General features: G+C 41.7%; 1 protein-coding gene across 12 annotated transcripts in view; it reads left to right on the top strand.

The window, feature by feature from the left end:
* The window catches only part of TANC1 (tetratricopeptide repeat, ankyrin repeat and coiled-coil containing 1), a 215,529-nt gene that overhangs the window by 45,660 nt on the left and 154,093 nt on the right, over nt 1-15,776 (top strand). For 10 of the 12 annotated variants that reach the window (XM_006921103.2, XM_015596701.1, XM_025039235.1 and 7 more), the window contains exon 2: nt 6,675-6,783. The exons of 1 other annotated variant lie outside the window; for it this stretch is intronic. The gene's annotated coding sequence lies outside the window, so the exon portion shown is untranslated. Of the gene's footprint in view, nt 1-6,674; nt 6,784-9,224; nt 9,334-15,776 lie in introns of those variants that run through there. One more of the 12 variants, XM_015596698.2, reaches the window with a different exon arrangement.

A 15,776-nucleotide genomic window follows, 5' to 3' on the forward strand; every position in this document is an offset into this window, starting at 1 on the left:
TTGTCTCGAGCTATTTAAATCTCTTCTAGAAATGCCTGCTGGAGTGAGCCAGTGAGGGGAAGGTTGGGGCAAGGGTCAAGAGGCTTCAGCTGTGGGGAAGGAAGGACTATAGAAGCTGAAAACCGCAGGCCAGGCCTGGGAATCCTGGACAGCCTAGACCTAATGAGAGAGGTTTCCAGCATCCTGGTGGCCACTGTAGCCTGTCTGTAAATAAACCGACCTTAGAGTGTAAGTGGCATACTCAACAATGAGCCTACAAGACTGAGGATTACTTTTGGGTAATTCTCATAAGCATATCAGTACTTTTGAACGCTGTTACTTATCAAGACAGGAATATGGAGTTACCTAGTATCTGTTCTGAGTAGATGAGTGGTGGAAGCTGTTTGAGGTTAGATTGCTTTAAATCAAGGAAGAACCCACCCTAACCTTTGTGGTTCACAGGGGCACACACAGTGGTACAGAATTTATTCCCTGGCTCTATGTCCCATACAGATTAGATTCCAAGATAAACTGAAGCTTGCCTAACAATTAGGGAGATCGTTTTATAATCTATATAGATGTCTAACCAAGGTACTGAATACTTGAAACTAATAAAATGAAATTTAAAAAAAGCAAAAAAAAACCCCAAAACAAACAAAAAAAATCCCCCCAAAACCCCACACCTGAAGATTGACCAATGATCACAGAATATAACATTTAAATCTTTTTTTTTTGTTTAACTCCATAAGAAAGCAAGAATACCTTTCAAGACTGTAGAAATGCTTGGGCTGTTTTAAAACACACTCATTTAAATACCTCCCTTCTTCAGGTCATCTGGCTGTAGGGCTTCTAGACAGATTGAACTGGCACAGGGTCAACAGGCATCATCTGTGAGTTGCAGAGATGGGGGCATGGTGTTCATGCAAAGGTGCAGTCCTGCTCAAGGATGTTTCTAATCTGGTGAGGAGCTTTACTCAGAAGCACCACCAGAAAAGGCAGATGAGAAGTGACGAGTGTGTGGTGAACTGGGAGGAGCCAGATGAAAGTTCCCAGTCAGGTTGGCAGTGCTGAGGTTGTGTGTCTGCCTTCGGGAGTCTGTCCCTGTGTTCAGGGCTATTGGAGACCACAAAGAGACAGCGCGTTGCCATTGGTTACAGTTCCCCTTCCTTTTTTTTGAGAACACTTAGGTCTTAGGGACTGAGATTGACCATATGGTGGCTGGAGATCCCCTGAAAGTGAAATAACCTTTTCTTTGCCCGGGGTAATCTCAGAGCCACTAATTGTGTTGTTTTGAAAAACATTGTTTTGGTGTCTTTGGGCTCTTTTGGGGATGAAAGGCTATTTAAACTCTAACAGCCTGTAATCTATTGTTTGGGATTTATAAATTATTTCCTGTCAGTCACAGCTTCTCAGGGCTGTCATTGTGCCTTGATCTAGCAGTCACTCTCCACCTTCTTAATGTATGGTGACCTGGGAAACCAAATATTTCTCTCCTATTAGAAGTATATCTAAAGGAGGAGTAACAATAGCTCTCAGGGAGGGCCTGGAAAAGAGGTGTTGGATAGAGGTGGGGAGAGGTTGGGAAGTTCTCTTCTGAACTGTGCGTGAATTTAGTTGCAGATTTTGGCAGTTGGAAAGATTAAATTTTGGTTCCCAGCTGTTTGTCGGATAGTACACGTTGCTTAGCTTATGACTTCTGTCTTTCCCCTTGTCCCCACTAGTATGTACATCTCTCCCACCCTTGCCAATTTTGTTATGGAAAGGAGACAAAGTTTTCTCAGGGAAAATGAGAAGAAAGTGAATGAAAGAAACCTGGGTCTGACGCAAGGACTTGGTTTGTCAGCCAACCACTGTTCTTGGAACCTAAGATGTACTGAGCCCTGTGGAAGATCCAGAGGGATGATGTGGACCCTGCCTTTAAGAAGCTTAACGCTCAGCCAGAAGACAACTAACAGACTTGAAAACCTTCGCTGACCAGTGGTAGAGAAGTTTTGCATTGAGTGTGAGTTCACAGAAGAGTGACTTGAGTCAGGAGTGTGGAGCCAGCAGTGCTGGGATCCAAGTGGTATTTAAGTGGACGTGCAGTATACATGGGAGAGACCAAGTTCATTGAGAGACCAAGGAGAAGGGCGAATTGATGAAACCCCAGTTAGGAAGTGGCAGAGGTTAGGGAGAGATTTAGCAGCACATCTGATAAACCCATTTCAAAGGCAGAATTGATGAGAGTTTATGACTGGTTCACAGACTGTTGTGTCTGTGTGGTTGACTAAACTGTAGACTCTTGGGCTCTACTCCAGATATCACGATTCCCTTCTTGTTTAGAGTGGTGTCTAGGAATGGTGTAGGTCATTCTGGTACAGATGGCAAAGGATAAATAAGACAAAGCTGATTAATTCTCCCATGAAAGACAGAAATTGGAAAGAGATATCCAAGCCTGCTTTTCGTCACTGTTACAGAACAGGTAGAGATCAGGTAACTCAAAGATTAAGGAACATGGAAGTGCGAACATAATTAGCTCCTCAGCTGGAGATAGTATTCCGGTAGTCCTCATTTTTCACCCAGGTTCTCTTTCTTATCCAGCCACCCACTGTCACATTTGAGGACATCATGATGCTAATTGAAATCAAGTTGGGGTTCAGCCCTCCTATGAGCCAGCTGGTTTTATGCCTAGGAAAGCTCTGTTCTTTGGGCATTGTAACTCCAGGCAGAAATCCTATAATGAGTGTGCACTTTCTCAAATTTGGTGAGCAAGAAAATATAGATTGTCAGTCAAAAAAACCTGTTAGTACTGTTATTAGTAGAACCAGGAGAAATCATAGTGGTTAAATAGCTTGGTAGTTTCTTCACATGTGAAAACCATCATACTATATCACGTCTCACATAGTAAACATTTGACATAGGAATGTTCTTTACAGATGACCTTTAAATTGTTACCTCTTGCCAGCTCAATGACAGGGGCCATCCAGATTGTATTTAATGAAACCTTGCCCACTCCCGTCTTCCTTCAGGGAGGGTAGGGTTCACCTCCAGGCCACACTTTGCATCTACCCCAGTGATCACCTGCAAGTTGTTATTCAACTCAACTACCTCCAGCTCTCCTCCAGGTCATTTGATTTTCACCTCTCAGTATCCTTTTTAGGCATAAATATTCTGCACCCTTCCCCACCACCACCCGCCCCAGGACAAAAGAAAATACCCTGGGAATAGGCCAGGGGTAGTGGTTCACAGTCCTGGCTATGCATTAAACCAGCTGGTCAGCTTTAAAAAATACCAATATTTGGGCTTCATCTCCAGAGATTTTAATTCTTCCGAGCATCAGAATTTTTAAAGCTTCCTGGGAGATTCTGGCAGGTGGTTAGGATTGAAAACTACCTCAGGGTAATCGATAGATGTAATGATATTAGCAGTACACTTATCTTGAGGAAAATGGAAGCCACAAGATTTGAAATGGAAATAGGTATTTTTAAATGCCAGTTTTTTTTTTCATACTATGTATACATAATTTTTTTTAACATTTTATTTTTTATTTTCCCCCTCCCCGCTCCCTTCTGGTAACCACTAGTCCATTGTCCATGTCCATGAGTCTCTGTTTGTTTGTCCTGTTCATTTGTTGCTTTTAGGTTTATATCCCACATATGTGATATCATATGATTTTCAACCTTTTCTGTCTTGCTTATTTCGCTTAGTATGATCATTTCAAGGTCCATCCACGTTGTTGCAAATGGCAGTATGAAATAGGTATTTTTAAATAATAGTTGTTGCCGCTCGGGTCTCAAATGCAAGCCAGATCCCCACAGAGATCTCCCTCTCCCTATCTTCCTCCTTTATTGAAGCCTGCTTTCTACAAGAACCAGCATTCAAAATGAAACAAAACAAAAACTAGAGTTTTATTCGCTTTAGGATGTCTGTAGTGTTGTTTTCCACTCCGTCCTCCCAGCTGAGGATGACCTGAGCTACCTCATGCACTCTCAGATGCAGCGGCCTTCTTCACTCTGTCTAACCTCTCTGGGCCTCACTTCCTAGTGGAGCATTAATCAGTGCTGCAGAACCCGGTACACACAGAGGGTTTGGACTGTCTCATGAAATGGACAGTCACATGCATACAGCAGTCTTTGTTTTGTGGTCTGAGGAGGCCCAATGCTAAATTTTTTAGGAGGCTACTTGAGAAAAAACAAATTTTTTTTGGTGAATACTTAATTTCCGTTTGATAAACAACTTTGAAGTCTCTGTTTATCTTTGAAAGAGTGATGACCAGGAGGCAAACCCTAAAAATTCTTCACAAAAGCATATTATTTTTTAAAGCCATTTGGAAATTAGATCTGAAAATAAAAAGCTAGTGATGGACAATTGAAGGCCAGCTAGTCTCTAAACTTCTGTGTTTAGGTTCCATAAAAAATTCCTTCAGCAAGTCTATTTTGTCATCTTTTGCATTTTACATGAGGATATTTTATGGTTGTAATGCTTCTTTTTCAGAACTTTCTTAGTTCCAAATTTTGGATTGTGCATTGAAAATGCCTTTGAGTGGAGGAATGCCAAAACAAAAAAACTTAAGTTCTATCCTTTTGCTAATTTAAATTGATTCCGGGGAACAAAAATGAAAACTCAAGGCCGTGAGTTCTCCTTTGAGTCCAGTCCGTGAGTGAGCTCACCCTAGTTCTAAGTAACTTCTCCACCAGCACTCAGTTCTTCTGGTCTCGTCGACCTCCCTTTTTCCTTTCTGTAATTACTGAATGTTGCCCTTAAAACCCATGTAGGACCAAATACAGAATCTAAACTCTGTGATCTCATCACCACAAAAACAGGCTGTAGAGACAGTCCTTCTTCTCACAGGAAGCCACCTCCCCTTGAGACTTCTGTAACTCTGTAATTTATTGTGGTGCCTTTGTAGTCTTAAACTCAGAAAGGACTTGCCCGCTGCCCTGACAGAAGCAGTGTAACAAGGAGGTTGCTGTAGGTGGATAAGAGGCCAGCGAGAAAATGTGTGCATAACGTGTCACAGATTTCATTTTAAGGGCACACACGTTCGTGGGTCCTCTGGGCAGAGGGTCTGGCTGACAGCGGGCACAGGCCCGTTGTGGGCTGTGATGGATACTTGCCTGTTGGTTGTGGTTGGGACAAATGAGAAGCCTGCTTTTTCTGCTGAGTATGCTTTATGAAAGGGGCTTGGCTGAAGGGCTCGCAGCAGCTGTGAGGTGGATTCTCTCCCTAGCTGCCAGAGCCCTATGTAATGTGGCAGGTGATCCTTTTTATGAGCGGATAATAGGAGGACGCTTCAGATATTTGAGCTGCTGTTCACCAGGTGGTGCTGTCCTGCAGTGAATGCTTAAATACTACCCAGTGAGGTCAGCAAGCTGGTGAAGGAAGAACCTGGGGTGCTCAGAAGCCTTGGCAGCATTTGTGGGCTGTCGCTGACCATGAGATGAGGCCATTTTGAGGACACATTAAACATTTGACAACGGTGATTACCTGGTCCGTGGAGGTTTCTCCACTTTCTGCTAGAGAGTTCCGCTGTTTCTGAACTGGAGGGAACACAGAACCTGTCCCCTGCGTCAGCTGGTTTCGTCCAAGAGAAAAACTGCACTCTGTTGTCATCTTTGAAATTCTAATGGGTAAGGGGAACGTGGCTTCTAGATCTTCCTAACAGATTTAAGGGGAGAAAGGCCTTTGCAGGCAAAAACCTACTGGGCCTCTGGTACCCTGCCAAGGTGGTTTGGATGTCCCAAACGTGGCTACCCATGATTTTGTCCTTTTTCATCAGTGAAGCCCAGCAGCACTGCTGAGCAGAGGGAATTGACCTGAATGAGAGCCTGGTTGTCTCTGTGTTTGAGCATGGATAGGAACACTTTGCAGGATCAGTGTAGCAGTAGAAAGAATATTTCCCAGGGAAACAGACGGAGTCAGTGATGGGAAACCTCTCATTGGAATCCTTTAGTCAACAAACATGAACTGAGCATCTGCCTCTACTTGTGGTAAGCGCAGGAGGGTGGTATAGGGGGTGGAAGGTGAGACCAGCCCTTGAGAAACTGGTAAGAGGGGAAGTCAAGGCAGAAGAAAGCAGATGCTAGAACACAGGTACCAACAAGGTGTTCTGAGTGCAGAGGAAGGGCTGGTGAGTTGCTGTGGGGGTGGGGTGCGCCATGCAGGTGATATTTGAGCCATTCATAGAAGATGGCTAATTTCCAGAGTGGGAGAGAGGTGTTTCAGGATGAGGGAACAAGGAGAGCAAAAGTGTGAAATTGGACGATGTGTTTGGAAATGGTGAGTTTCATAGAGAGCTGGAACCTGTGAGGAGTGAGGCAGGAAATATGGGAAGGAGGTATTCTGGAGAACTTTAGAATCCTAAGTGTTTGAGAGGGTTCATGGCTCCTTAAACCTTTTATTGTGTATTGGGCTGCAAGAGAAAACCTGCCACAGAGGAGAAGGTAAACGAGACGCTTCAGTGCCTTGCTCAAGATGAGGGGCTTCCAGTAAATGTCCCTGCTCAGTTGGAACAGAGGGTATCAGAAGAAAGGAGTTCCCTTGGGTTTGCTGATCAGTCACACTGCTCTTCCGTGGATTAAGAGTACATATATATGCTGCTGTCTATCTTCTCCATCATGGCTTCGTTGGGATTGTTAGGGAGGTTGTAAATGGTTTAGTAAACTGTACTTCTTGTCTCACCTTCTGAGTGCACTGACGGGTTTTCTTTTTTCTAGTTCCCCGTCCAGTTTTCTGTGGTTGTCTTGTCCAGAGGAACTCTGCCGGTGCTCCCAAGTGAGACAACCCCTTTCTGTCGCAAGCAAGTGGAGTCTGGGGTGAGGTGAGGTGAGTGAGATGTCTGAGGTGAGGGAGAATCTGTTCTCTGACAGACCACCTTTTCCAAGATATGCTATTTTTTGAAATTTTTGAGGGCTATGAAGGTAAATTGCATTTTTATTCAAACAAATTTAAGGATAATTTTTTAAAAATCAGTGTCTAAGGAACTGTGTTAAAGCACTCTTAAATAATATGGGTGCTTCAGTACATTTTTTGAAAAATTTCTAATTTTACGTCTAAACCACTTCAAGGTCCCCCCCCCCCTTTTTTCCTTCTTTTTTCATGGTGTCTAGCACGGTACTTTCCCCCTGAAAACATTTAATGTTGAGTGAATGGCTTAATATTTTGGTTTACAGTTTGCAGACATAGAAGTGCAAGTGATAAAATTCAATTTTTAACGTCAGACTCGCTGGCCGTCCTTTATTATTGTCATTCTCCCGTTCCCCATGAAAAACTTTGTGAAGTTTAATTACAAACCTCCCTTTAGGTTGCCAGGAGACAGACAAGGGAACATTTACAGCCTGACTTTTCCGACTACTCTTCCTAGGCTGGCGTTTTAGGGTCACACCGCTTACAGCTGACTTAGGTTCTGTCTCCGCCTGTTCTGCAGGCTGTCTTGTTAACTTATTCTGAGTTGTGGTGTTCCTTTCCTCCGAGTTTCAAGGATTTTCTAGTTGTGTGGCTTGGCTTCAGGAACTTTAGGAAAGTTGCTAAACTGCTCCTGTACTATAGTTTTCCTGTACTGTAGTCTTACATGTAAATTATGAAACAAAAATACCTACTCGAAAGGATTTAGTGAGGCTGGAGGCTCCTGATGGGTAAGATTTTTGTTTCATCTTTTACTTATGTAGTAGGACTCAAATATTCCTCTTTCCTGTAAGAAGAGACAGAATTGGCTGAGAAGTCTCTAGTCCCATCTTAAGTGAGCACAGCTTGAAGGATTGTTCCCGGTTATGCTCAGCTGCTCATGGTTGAGACAGTGGAGCAGAAATCCACAGGAGGCCCTGGACAGAATGGTTGACTGGGGGCGCTGAAGCCTCTGCCCTGGATCCTTTCTCTGTGGGTGTTAGAAATGTTCCTCCATAGGAGATGGGGGTCAAGGTTAAAGCTGTTTTTGAAACCTCCAAATTCTTGAACCACCCATGTGATGTGCCAGGCACACTCTGCCATCTGTCCAGTGTGGCTTGCTAGCAGGATTCCATATTCTGCACTCACCCTTCCCGCCGTGCCTTGCTAGTCTATGTAGAACAGAGTAGCCACATTGCCCTCCCCCTAGAAAACACTTTGGGGGATTCTTCCAAAAGCAGAACTTCATAACAGGAGCATAGCAGGGGGAGTACACATCAGAATCTGCCATGAAGCTTTAAAAATTAGGATACTGAGACTCACCCAGGTGTGCACACCTAGAATTTCAGGGATAGGGAGAGAGTTTTTGCAGTATGTGTTTGTTTCTCTTTAAAGCTCCTCAAAAGGCAATGGTGCATAAGTTCTTGAAAAATATTTGTATGTGGAGTAGACTTAAAAACAAAAAATTCTTTCTTAGACTGAGCAGATGTTTTGGGGGAATTATTTTTGAACTCTCCTAACTAGTTTAACCAGTTTATACTGCCAACCCAAACATTCCCTTGTTGTGCCATAATTTGCATCGTAGAACCATTTTACAACTCTAATTTAAAATTGCCTGCGACAACACTTTCTACAGTTGAAAGTAACAAGGAAGGAGGAAAATGACATTGAAGAACAGTTTACTAAATTTAACAAGAGCTTAGGCTTATTTAGAAATCCAGGTGGGAATCTGTTTAAATGGAATTTTACCCAAGTATGCAGAGATTTGCATATTGAAACCAAAGCCTTTCTACCTGTGGTAATGTTACATTTCTCAAAGTAACATTGAAATAGCAATTTAAGTGTCTTGCCCTTAGAGATTTATTGGACAGGAGATTTATTGAGTACGTTGTACATTTTTTTTCCTTCTCCAGTTTTTGGGTGGAAGAGAATTAGCTAATTTTTCTCCTTCCCTGGGACCAACTTCAGGAGGTGGATAGGAACTTAATAGGAAAGATCATTTTAAACAGCTTTTGTGGTTTTAAACTCTTTTGCAAATTCCCTTTCTATGAAGGAAAACCTTGCAACCTGCTATTTGAGGTTTTAATAATTCGATGGGTTTAATGGAGAATGGGGAGTTTCTATTTTGAAATCATTTACTGTTTAGAAGGGACCTTACAGATGACCTATCATCTGGTTTCCATTGCTTTAATTTCACAGAAACAGCTCTTGTTAAGGTCACAGATGGGCTCTGATAGGACCCTTGACATTTCTGTGGCTCTTGATACTACTGACCACTCCTCATTTGCAACTTTCTCTGGGTGAGTTCCTTTGCACGATCCTTGACTGCTTTTCTTTCTCTTCCATTTCTTCCTAGGTTCTGCCGTGTCTGCCCTGAAGTGTTCTTGTTCCTTGGGCTTTCATCCTTGGTGGTTTTCTTTTAGTCTGCTCAGCCTGTTTAGGGGACCTCAGTACTTCCCATAACTTCAGCCACCACCCACATACTAATGGCCCGTAAGTCTCTGAGTTCACTCTCATCTCAAACAATCTTTTGGGCATTTCTACTTGGATGACTCATGTACTTTTATCTTGGGACATCCACACTGAACTCATTTACCTCTTAATTATTGCCTGCTTCCTGCCCCCATCCCCCTAGGTCCTCTCACCCCCATGCTCTGTCTGCTTTCCCACTTTGGTCATTAACACTGTTCAAGCCAGAAGTGTGATTCATCCTTCACCCTCCTTCAGTCAGCCCCATATTTTAACTGATGATTAAGTCCTGTCATTTTAATATTTTAAGTAAAAAAGGAAAAGGCCATTCTTACATTTTTTTATTATAGACTTTAAAAGTTGTATTTGGTTGGGCCTATATAAGCAGATGTAATAATGTGAGACAATTATGACCATTTATGTAATCTACATTTCATGCTAGGCATAGTCCTAGGTACTTGTCATGTGTTATTTCTAATTTTCACATCTATTCTATAGTATATCATCTGTTTTAAATGAGAAATCTAAGGTTCCTAGAGATAAAGTTACAGGCCTAGGATCACAGGGCAATTAAAATACAGTGGAGTTAGGATTTGGGGATTTTAAACCTATGGGTTGGTCTGCCCAACTCCAAAGTCTTCGCCCTCATGTCACTCTGTCTTGCTCTGTTTCCATGACGCCACAGCATTGTTTTAGACTTCTAGTGAGTAGGTTGACTTTGTTGAGGGCAGAAACTGGGTTTTATTCATATTTGTGCATCACGGTATATTATTTTCTTACACAGTAGCTGCTAAGGACAATACTCTTGATGGCAAAACCATGGTCCGTGTCTTCGGTGGCTTCGTCTGGGCTCAATCCCTGGTTCTTCTATTAGCTGAGCATTAGCTGGGTGGGGCTAAGATTAGGACAGTGGAATCATGCTGCATATCTTCGTAGAGTTTTTTTTATGAGAATTAGATGGGATGGCATGAGGGGAAAGTGCTTTAAAATTCAAAGGCATTTGTAAGAAGTTCTTTGTAGTTGTGGAAGTCAGTAATTGGCTGACTCGGATAAGCCTCTCTTTTTTGTTTATAAATGACTGTGAGAAAGTATAAACTCTTCTGGATGTTTGATCATGCTGATTGAATCATACCTATGCTGGCAGTTATAATAAAGGCAGAAAAGGCTCTTTCAAGACCTCGTTAATAAGGACAGTATATATAGATCTAGTTTTCTTTAGTTCTGAGCTTAACTATTTTAGAACTGATAAGGATATGATCTATAAAATGAGATGGTTCATATTTAGGTATAGGCTGGTGAATTAAAGCAGCGTTTACTGAAGTTTTCTTTATTCTGATCAATTGATGTTGGAAGGGTGGATTTGGACATGTTTTGCACGGTACCAAAAGGAACCCTAAATGGTGGCACAGATTATTCTGTATTTCATTTCCGCATAGATCTTTTGCCCATCCTGAGAAGAAAATGCTGTTTTTCTTTCATAGTTTCCCTTTCCCATAATTTCGATAACAAAGTTTTTCTGAGGAGAGGGTCCCCTTTGATTATGTGTGAAACTGATTTGTTATTGTGTAATTTAGAAATCTTGTTATTGTGGAATTTAGAAATCATTTAACCTTTCTAAGTCTTGATTTTTTTTTTTTTTTTGGTACAGAATTGCCCTATAAATTTGGGGCTATGCTGTGTATTTTTGCAGGGTATTAACTGCAATGTGACAGAGATAATGTACCTGAATCATAGTAGGTCCTTGGTAAGTAGTAGCTTTTATTGTCCAAATTTAGTTAGAGAGTCCTAAATTTTCAGATTTAAAAAGGTTTAAGTTGGTCTATGAGGAAAAGATTCAGTAAGAATTCATGTAAATGAGATGGAAATGAAGGGAGGAGAGTCTAAAGCAGTGGTTCTCCGGAGTGTGAACCCCGAGGAGCTGCATCTCAGCTGGGGCTTGTTAGAAACATAAAGGCTCAGCTTCATCCCAGCCCTAAAAAGCAGAGACTCGGAGGATGGGGCTCAGCAGTCTGTCTTAACAAACCCTACGGGTGATTCCGATGCACTTTAACTGGCCTAAAGTTAGAGAAATCAGGCTGCAGGATTCCGATGCACTTTAACTGGCCTAAAGTTAGAGAAATCAGGCTGCAGGAGTAGTTGAGGGGGATAGTAAAGACCTCCCCAGAATGGTAGGAGGGAGTGGAGAGATGATGGAACTGGTGAGACTTAGAGTAATTTGATTGGCTGTTTATCAGACGGGGAGGCCATGAGGATTAGGGGCCTAGAGTCTGGCAGACTAAAAGGGCTTGTGCTTCTCAGTAGGAACCTGGAATGCAGGCTTTGGAGGTTGGGAGGAAGAGGAGGATGAATTTAGTTCTGGACATGTCGAGTTTGTGTTGCCAGGATTGATGTCAGCAAGTTCTGTAGCGCAGGTAAAACTGGCGATTTGTGAGCCGCCCTCATGGAGGTGGCAGTTGAAAACGAGGTTTTCAGATCATTTTTCCAAAGAAAATGGTGCAGAAAAAAGAACCCAGATTAACTGGTTTGGAATTGCACATTTGGGATTATGGCATCCAGTTTCTCTTTCAGTAAAATATGTATAAATGTTTAGGAATACATGGTGATACAGTTTTAAATAAAACCAAATTATCACAGTAATGTTGGAGTTTTGTCATAATGCTACCTTTAGGCCCCATGCTTGTGCAATAGAGGCTGAGCCTTGTACATCATTTAATCTTGGGAGCCAAGGTTTAGTGTGTTAGTCAGCATTCTAGTGTGTCTTTCCTCCAAGAGAGGAAGTGGGGTGCAGTGGTCAGAGTAAAGGTGTGACCAAAGACAGGCTGCTGAGTTTTTCTGTCTCATTTTCTTTATCTGTCTACGAGGACAATTGGACAGTTATAGTTCTACCTCCTGCTCGTCTGAGGTCTAAATAAGATAACTTCACAGTGAAAAACCTAACAGTGCTTGCCACAGGGTATTTCTGCTTCTGCTCTTATTTTCTTGGTGGTTTGTTGGACTTGTGGAGTAAAGGTCTATTTGTAACAGATTTACCGTATTCTTAAGAGGAGATAATTATCAGAAGTCAAAATATAACTGAGTTGGAGATGGATTTGCAATTTTGAACGAATTATCAGTACATTGAAATATGGGCTTTATTAAGTTTTTGAGAAGGCAGAAGCAAGTTAGCTTGAGATTTTTGACTACATAAAAACAAGAACCAGGTATTTAAAAAATTATTTTATATCCACCTTTGTTGCAGACTGCGTATTTTGCTGTACCAGAAAGATGTTTCACTGAGGCTATGAAAACTTAGTACATCTGTGCAACATCCTCGTTATGTCTAGAACAATTTTATATCCACTATCTCTGATTCAAAGTCATTCAAGAAACATGTGTTCCTGTTTTTCACTGGGTTTTAATTAGACTGTTTTTCTTTCAAAGGAGGCATTTGGATCACACACTTATATTTAGGAAATATGTGATAGTGCTGCACGTACATGTATAAGGAGCCTTCTCAGTTTGGAGACTGTAGCTTCTGAAACTCCCCCTACCCTCACTTGGAAGAAAAATGATGTGTGTGTGTGTGTGTGTGTGTGTGTGTGTGTGTGTGTGTGTTTTCCATGCCACTTCACAGTACAGATTTTGTTGCTTAGATCTGAGCTATGTTTCATACTGTCTCTATGTGTTAAGAGAAGTGGTGACAGAATCCATGATCAAAGGTTTCACTGCAGAGTTACTAAGGGCTTTAATTGAACATTTCACTGAGTTTTAGAGGAAAAAAAAATCTGATCTTACGTGGCATGTCATATAATTTCAAGTGTAAAGTTTCAACCTCATAGATTTGATTAAAGTTTTATGGGCCTTCTAAAAATAACATTTGTTAACTCCATGTATAGGAATTAACTCTAATTCAAAATTTAGTCGAAGTGTTTTTTTGCTGTTGGGTCAGGTTTGAATGCTTCCAGTTTAGTTCAGAGCTATCATCCCAGCTCTCCTAGAACTACACAAGGCTTGCATCTTTCTGGGAAGTTTAGCTGCTGCCACAGCTGAAACAGTGAGCCAGACTTAGGTAATTTTATTAGTCCAGAAAGTCTTATGCTCCTGCAGCTGTTGTTGTAAGTCCTAACCATGAAAACAAAAACCATCTCAGTTATCCAGGATCCATGAGAAACTGGCAATGGTCCAATGTAAGTCCATTTATTTTGGACTCTGGATTATATTTATCTTTATACGGGCGTCCCCTGATTTAGGGCATGTGACTGGGGAATGGCCTGACTGTATGAGGCAGTGGGGGTAGGAAAGGCCAAGCCTTGGGTACTATCCTCACTAGAAAGCCTGATCCAGTTAATTTGAAGACTGATTGCTGGATTTTAAATGCTTTGAAAAAGGATAAGGAGAGCACCCAAGAAAGCAACAAAACCAATGTAAAATACTCTTGTCTCAAATATTCATCCTCTTGTTTTTGTGTGTCTCACGGTAAATTTCTACAGGTCTTTCTCCTTCAGGGCCAGGCTAGTTTTTGTGGGTTTGTAATTTGGTAGTGATGGACTTTTACAGACTACCCTGAAAACTAATCGTGGGACTTGGCATTTGATTGCAAGGGAGTGGTGCAGATGTGGAATACCCATTCCTGCGAATGTTTGCCAATCAGTAAATTACTGTTTAATTTTCTGAATTTCAGTGGTTCCATGAGCTACTGTTTCTCAAGAAGGACCTGAGCTATTATTAGCAGAGCTCTTGGCAAGTCTAAGTAATTGTTCCATTGAGTCTGACTCTGATTCTCTGGGTCAGGGTCCCTCACCCTTGAGGTCATGGATGAACTTCAGGGTTTCTGTGAACTCAGACGGGTGGAAAAAAATTTACATATTTATTTTCACTAACCTCTAACCAAACCGGCCTTTCCTTCAGTCATGAAAGTGGGACACAAACCAGGTGCTATCAGTAGCACCTATGTCCTTGGCACGTAGAAATTACAAATTTTTGTATCTTGATGGTGGAGATAGTTTAAACTATCATTTATGCCCTTCACTGCTTAGAAAACTGTAATAGCTAATTAGACCTGCAGCTCTATCTTGTACTTTATGCATTAAGAAGCACACAATATAATCAGATCTGCTTTTTAAATATTTTGATCTCTGTTTCAATATAATTGATTTTCTTTGTAATCTCATTTTCAATGTCAAAATCTTTCAGAACACTGATTAGAGGGTTTAGATTGCTGAAGCAGTTCATAGTACTGAGAAGGTCACCAACTCCCGCCTTGGACGGTACCCTTGCGCCTTTTCCCTCTTGCTTTGAGAGACTGGGTTTGCTAATGTTAAAAAAAAAAAAAAAAAAGAATTCTAACATATTTAGCTTTTGGTTCCTGGCCTGACTTGTCTGACTTTTATCATCTGGAGCTCTGGTATTCCCCATTATTGGAATTCATTAACAAAGCCATTGCCCATTGCCGTCTGACCTTTCTCACAGGCCCCTGTGACAGTCTTTTAAGATTGCTTACTGCAGCCAAATATGTATGGTCGAGAATGGTTTTCCTTACAAATTTCAGCTAAGAGCATAGTGCTACTTGTGTTATTATTTGCTTTAGCTATGGGAAGAGATGATAATGTGTGGCTTGTATGGATTTGATTTAGCTGTCCACTGCGGGCATACCCTAATTTTTTATACGACTTGATGTCCAAAGTTAAAATCTTATTATGTCTATCAGGCTGTGTAAAACTGCCCAGAGGAAGAAAGTTTGGGCATCAGGTCATTCCTTGCCTCATCCCATCACCTTTGAACAAGCTTTTAGCCATTCATTTAGTGAGAAATAGGGTGGTTTTTTTAGCTCTTCTTTCCCATAGTTCTACTTTTGGGATAAGTATTAGGAATAGGGAAAGCATTGCCCGTGTGACACAGAGATCCCAAGTAATCTTACCCATTGGCAGTATGGCCCAACTCCCAGTGTTCTCCCCCTGTGAGCTCATGAATTGAAGTGCTTGCTCATGCTAGCATGCATTTTGTTGCATGATGCCTCTGGGTCACGCACATGGACAACACTGTAGTTGAAATAACTCCGATAAGTTGAGGGAGTAGATAGTAGTTGTCTCTCAATAGAGGTAAATTCTCTTTCTAAGGATGGTGTCATAGATGATTTTTTTCCCCCTACTTGGCAGTTTTGTCTGTGTATGACCATCTCACCAGGCCCCTGGCAGCTAGTCTCTCAATTTTATTCAAAAAAGAAGCATGGGATAGAGATCGCATGGGTCAGACTCTGGAGCCAGACTGCCTGGATTGGTACTCCAGCTCTGCTCCTATGTGCTGTGACCTTGGGCATGTGACTAGCCTCTCGGTGCATTTGTAGAATGGAAATATTTATAGTACCTACGGTAGAAGGTGGATATGATATGAAAATGACTATATGGTAAGTGCTTAGAGCCGGGCCTGTAATATAGTTACTGGTAAATCAAGTGTTGTTGGCTGCACATTAGAATCTGGGCGGGGCGAGT

This window comes from Pteropus alecto, unplaced genomic scaffold (genome assembly GCF_000325575.1).
Source record: "Pteropus alecto unplaced genomic scaffold, ASM32557v1 scaffold3, whole genome shotgun sequence".
Classification (NCBI taxonomy): Eukaryota; Metazoa; Chordata; class Mammalia; order Chiroptera; family Pteropodidae; genus Pteropus; species Pteropus alecto.